Genomic DNA, 6,502 nt, shown 5'->3' on the forward strand with positions numbered 1-6,502 from the left:
GACATAGGGATTAATGCCCAACTTAGTAAGTTTATCTATGATTCCAGAGTGGGGGATGGTGTCAAAGGCCTTGGCAAGGTCTAGATAGGCTGTGTGGACCACCTTACCCTTGTCCATGGCTCTGGAGACTGATTCAAAGAAGTCAATCAGGTTCAGGAGACAAGATCAGCCCTTCACAAACCCAAACTGGGTGGGGTCCAGTGTTTGAAGGTTGCCAATGTCTTTGTTTATAAGTTCCATGATAATACGCTCCATGGCCTTGCAGATAAGGCTTGTCAGACTGATGGGACGGTAGTTTCCGGGATCCAAGGTGGATCACCCCTTGTGGATTGGGATAACTGTAGCTCTGCGCCACTCAGTGGAGTCTGAAACCTGAGGTGAGGCTATGATTAAACATGACACTTAGGTGAGGTGCCAGTTCATATTGTAGTTCATGTAGTACACGGCCCGGGATGTCATCTGGTCCCATGGATGCTGTATTCTTGGCTTTAGAGAGTGCGTTTTGTACCTGTGTGGCCGTTATTACTGGAATTTGGCAATCTTCCGGTATTGAGATGGGCCAGTGTGAGAGGGGGTGAAGTTGGCACTGAATCAGTCTGCCAAGATATTGGCAATATCCCTTGGATCAGTATATTTAATGCCATTCTGTTTTAGCTCAGAGCAGATCTGAGCATTGCCATTTAGATTCTTGACATAGTTATAGAATGCTTTGTGGTTGTCTTTGGAATCTTTGGCAATTTTATTTTCGTAACTAGCTTTGGAGGATTTTATGAGGCATCTCAGTTTCTTACTGAGGCTAGTAAGGAGTTTTGCATCCTGGGATTTTCCTCTTTTCTGCAAAAGTTTCTTCCTTTTGTTGTAAAGTTTGTTTATGGCAGGGGACCACCAGATTGGCTTCCTTTTTGGATGAGAGCATTTTGGTTCTATTTGGGATGGCACAATTCATGCAGTGGATGTGCTCATTACAGTGCCTTAGTGTAGGATTCAGCAGTTGAACTTTCAGTTCCCGTCTGCATGGGTGTCATGAAGTTTGTCACTTCTGACTTGAGTAGCATGAAGTTGGCTTTGGAGAAGTTTTTATGGTGGTTTCTTTACTGGGGGGTGGCGGTGGGATGTGGATGTTAAGAGTGATTAGCTTATGGTCAGACCTGACTAACGAGGGGGTGACCATAGGTATGGAGCATTGATTTCCCATGTTGGTAATGACCAGGTCTAGGATATTGGAGCCCCTGGTGGGACTATGGATTAGTTGATCCAGGGCGTTGGAATTTATGAATTCCAAGAACCATTGCGCAAAGGTGTTGGGACATGAGTAGTTTTCCCAGTTAATGGCAAGATAGTTAATCACCCAGTATTAGGGTGTTTGGTTCTATCTTAATATTTTCCAATATGTTTAGAAAGGTGTAGTGAGAATCTTGGGGTATGGTAGGGGATCTGTAGCAAGCTACAATTTGGATTGCAGTCTTACCTAGTGTTAGTTGCACTTGGAGAATTTCAGACACATTGTGTTGGCCAACTAGCCTGGTGGTGTGAATATCCTTGGCGAATATTGACACTCCTCCACCTTTAGTGTTTCGGTCCTGGTTTGGTGGCCGAAAAGTGTGGTAAGAGTTGTAGCCTGGTATTGCAGGGGTGCTCTCTGGAGCCTTGAACCAGGTCTCAGTTACTGCACAGATATCGATGTTCTCCATTTTTAGGAGTGCCTCGAGAGAGTGCATTTTGAGGTTTAGACTTCTAGCATTGAGTAGCATTACCTTCAGATTTTGCATGCTTGTACCTGTTACGGTGGTGGTTTTGTCCTTTGAAGTTTGCCTAAAAAAGGCACTATAGGGGTGGCAAGAGACTTAGCCAGTAACCTGAATCCCAGGGGCGACAGGTGCAGACCATCTCTGGCAAAGCATTGTGGTCTGTCAATCATGTCATCCCAGGCAGACAGATACTGGATCCCCTTTGAATGACACCATAAGGTTAGCCAATTGTTCAAGTCAATCATTTTATCCTTATATTGTGGTATCATTCTGGGCGAAGGCAGGATGCTACTCAGGGCTAGGGTCATACCTGCCTGGGCCACATGATCCGAGAGCTCTTCCATGTCTCTTTTCTACTGTGAAGACTGGAAATTACCCATTATTATATCTGACATACTTAGAAGCTTACGAAACTGCTTGTTCTGTCAGGTTTTAATACTAAAGGTATTTGTTGTTTGGTATTTATAATTAGAAGGGCGATTTTGGGTTATCTAACAGTGTAGTGCCTCGCGGGCAGTACTGCGCAGCTTGGGGCGTGGCATACATGATTGACATTTTCTTTTGGGAAGTTATCATGCAACACAGAAATAAAAAGACATTTTCTTTTGGGAAGTTATCAAATGTAAATTGACACGAAACATGCAGGAAGAATGTGATTTACTGTACTAACGTGTGTGAGCCGAGTTAGCTACTTTTATCTTTTTATCTTTCCAGCAAGAATGTGATTTCCGTACTACAACTCCGTACTATAGCAAATAGCCTAGTAACATAGAAATTACAGTAAAGCACACACATTATTTGTTGGAGCAAACAATCGCCTTTATTTGTAGCACACAGTAAGGTTAGTACATCAGGCACAAAAGTAACTGTTTGGAATGTGATTTCCGTACTACAGCAAATAGCCTAGTAACATTTAGATAACCTTCACTTTACTGTACTAACGTGTGTGAGCCGAGTTAGCTACTTTTATCTTTTTATCTTTTTTTATCTTTTTAAACTAACAAGCGCACACATTATGATATTATGTTATGAAAACAAGTAGGTTTTGAAAACAAGTAGGTACATATTTAACGGTTACTGGACATATGTACGGAAACCCAGCTCTTCCTTGTGCTCCTCCTGGTACTGTCTTATAAAAAGATAATGTAATGAATTATTATGATTAATTTCTGTTTACCATGGATATCTGTTAAAAACTGTCCCTCATAATGTGGAAGAGATACTAACCGCTTATTAGCGAGCTGAAGTACAAAGGTCATACGATGTTTAAACTATGCTGGTTTTACTTATAAAAAGATAATGTAATGAATTATTATGATTAATTTCTGTTTACCATGGATATCTGTTAAAAACTGAGTGTGTGACAGACCCGGTTATCTAACACTGTTATATTTACGCATTTAGTCTGCAATAAATTGGGTGGTCTACGTCTAGGTCTCCGGAAATAATCTAGGACGCTTTTAAAATATTAATACTTTTGAGATACAAGTTACCTTGCATTTTCTGAAGTAAGAGGGTTGCACCACTAATTATCGTCTGACTTTGTATGCTGAAAAGCTTTGTTTCTGATTTAGAATAAACTGTGTTAGTGTCTTTACTATCACTACATATACTATATATATTTTAATTATCGTCTGACTTCGTATGCTGAAAAGCTTTGTTTCTGATTTGTGTTAGTGTCTTTACTATCACTACATATACTATATATATTTTAATTATCGTCTGACTTCGTATGCTGAAAAGCTTTGTTTCTGATTTAGAATAAACTGTGTTAGTGTCTTTACTGTCACTACATATACTATATTTAATATGTTTCTTGACAGTCAGTGCAGTTATGGGCGGTCAGGGGCGGGGTTTGCTACTGCGCATCCTGCGAGGCACTACACTGTTATATAACCGTTATTTGTGCATGAGGGGTGAGGAGATGTTTCTCCATTCCCTCTATCTTTTTGGCAGATTTTTGAGGTTGTTTAATTTGTTTCCTTTGAAGCTGTGCTTTTGGGAAGTTAACGCAGCATCATAACCCGGACATGGTTTGAAGGGTCAGAGGGTGCAAGTTTAATGGTTGCATGTATTACAGGCCCAAGGATGGAACTCTGAGACGATAAGTACAGTTTTTCCTTGGGCTGATCTTTGTCTCACTATTTACAGGTAGAAACATGGTTTTGTGTAGCAGGCAGTCTTTTACAAACAAGAGTTATTCTAGGAGGGTTACCTTTAATCCATATTTGAGGGTACTTCTTTAAACGCATTCAAAAATGATGATTTGGCTTCTTGAACAGATTTAACAGAATAGCTAACTGTTTTATGTTGAAAGCAAAGAGTCGCCGGGTATTTCATTTGGAATTTAATGTCTTTGTTTATCAGATACCTACAGAAAGGGGATAGAGCTTGTCTTGACTGTTTTATTTGGAGAGGTAAGTCTTGTGCTATTGAGATTTTGTAGATATTCCAGGAAATAGATTTCTTTTTTTTTACATTAAGAATTATTGATTGTGCATGGTCGGAGTTTAATAGCCTGACATAGACTTGTCTAGGAGTTTCAGAAGTTTGAGCTTTTCTTAACGCCCTGTGTATTCTCTCGATTGTTATCATTTTAGACAGGTCTTTATTGTCTATTACTAAGTCAATGATTTCTTTTGCGACTCCAGGGAGCTGTGATTGTTCGTATTTCTCAGGAATGCCTCTAATCAATATATTATTTCGTCTTGCTCTTGCTTCCAGATCAATGATTTTCTGATTCATTTCTGCAATGATGGTGTCTCTCTCTGCAGCTGCGTGTTGTAATTTTTGTATTTTCATTTCGTTGTTTGATGTTTTAGCTTCATTTTGCTCCATCCTTGCCATCATGTGGTCTAGAGTATTTCCAAAAGATGTTAGCTTTGTAGAAAAAGCTTGTATTTCTGTTTGAAGGGGAAGAAGGGCCTCCTTGAAGTCTTCCATTGTGAATGGTTGGTCAGTTTTGACTTTTTGAGTTTGTTTGTTAGCTTCAGGGTGTAATTTGTTTGTTTTTTGTCTTTTGGAAGATGATTCCTTTTCCGGAGAGCTGATGAGAGAAAGTCTGGTCTTAGTAGTTTGAGATTCCATTTGTTCCATTTTGATTGGTTTTGTTTTTGTATTTATTTGTTTAGGTATCTTATTCCCAGTCTGGCAGGCCCAAGCACATGTATCCAGATTCACCACTGTGCTACAGTATTTGAAAGTTATTGGATCAGAGCCGTTCGTTGTTCTTTGGAAAGAAAAGAAAGTACAGATAAGTAGAGTTTGGAGTCTTTTTATGATATTTGGAATTTTTCCCTGGTCTATTTATATAGTAGCAACAGTGATTTGATTAGATTGATATCTAGTTTTGGAGCGGGCAGAAGTATATGCTTCTCATCTGGCGGCCATCTTGAATCTCCCGAGATAGGAGGTTAAGTAATGAGGCCTTTGTGGTAGAGATACTGAGCAGTAGGGGTAAGGCGCCACCTAGTGGCCAGGAAATAGATTGCTACAGATCCTTTGTATTGGAGGGGGTAGGCTGCAGGCCAGGGGAGGTAGGGAGATGTAAGACACCCAGGTAAGTAGAGCACGTCAAGGAGTAAATTAGGTGAAACTTCAGGAGAGAGAAGAAGTTTAGTAGGTTATAGGCTGCTGGCTATCTGTAAAGGGAGACTTGGCTGGTATAACAGGCTCTTTAGCTATAAGTAATGGTAAAAAGTCAGGTATTGTTGACAGTACGTACGTTCTCTGATTTTAAAAAGGCTGGCTCTCCGGGAGCAGGTGGTATTTTCAGAGTCCACGCTAGTTTCCAGAGACTATCCAAGGGGGGTTTGCAAGTTTGTAGGTTCTGAAGGCACAGGTTCACAAGGTACATGCAAGCTCCCAGACAGAAACGCACAGCAGCCAGTTAGATAGGGGGAAAAAAACTTACTTTGCCTCAAGCTATACAGTTATCTGATTCTATCCCTCAGAATAAAAGAAGGGGAAATGGGTTTGCTTTCCAGGGATGTATACGGGTCATTCAGATATTACAGTGAGACAAGTAAATCTATTTGGCTGGCTGGTCAGTTGTTTGCTATTTTTATAAAAAAGGAATCAGGAACACCACTTATCAAACAGAGCTTTTGGAAGTGATTATCTAGTTGTATCACCTTTCACTATAGTACATATAATACATACAACAACACTTTTACTGTGGTGATTAAGGCCTACTCCACATGGTCAAGGTCGATTATTGCAGCCTTTTCTGAAGACTGTAACTATCCAAACATTTGTGAGGCTGCATGAGCATCCGTTTCAGATTTCCTCCAAGCATTACTAAATATATTTTCAGTCCGGAGGGAGTGCAGATTTTTATTAATTTGTCTAATTTATTGTTTTTCCATTATAGTTAAACAGTTTAAGTTGTTTATATGGAAAACCTACTTTGTTATGGTTGTAATCAAGGCAGGCTGCCAGCCATCTACACATTATTGTTGAGCAGTGGGCGCATTATTTGTTATTCTGTCAGTGATATAAAGGACCCAATTCCAAAAACACCAAGAGCAGGCTGACAGCAGGTCTTTTGGAACCTGGCCTCCAGTGTAAGTCTTACAATGAAGTGAGTCATTTACACTGAGAGCAAGTCTTTCAGAATCAGGGCAGACTTAACACTGACAGCAACTCTTTTGTAATCTGGTCCAATGATTTTCTGCAGCAACAGTTTTTATAAAGAAGATGGTACAATACTCCTCAATGGTCCCCTGGACTGCAAGCCTAGTAGCTACCTATGT

At 40.1% G+C, this 6,502-nt stretch overlaps 1 long non-coding RNA gene across 1 annotated transcript in view; it reads left to right on the forward strand.

The window, feature by feature from the left end:
- Nucleotides 1–4,990, forward strand: part of LOC122811454 — a 6,636-nt gene extending 1,646 nt beyond the window's left edge. Inside the window, exon 2 of the long non-coding RNA XR_006366259.1 lies at nt 4,880–4,990. This is a non-coding gene — a long non-coding RNA (uncharacterized LOC122811454). The remainder of the gene's footprint in view (nt 1–4,879) is intronic.
- Nucleotides 4,991–6,502: the final 1,512 nt, after the last annotated feature.

This window comes from Protopterus annectens, chromosome 9.part0 (assembly GCF_019279795.1).
Source record: "Protopterus annectens isolate FY-2018-M chromosome 9.part0, PAN1.0, whole genome shotgun sequence".
Lineage (NCBI taxonomy): Eukaryota > Metazoa > Chordata > Ceratodontiformes > Protopteridae > Protopterus > Protopterus annectens.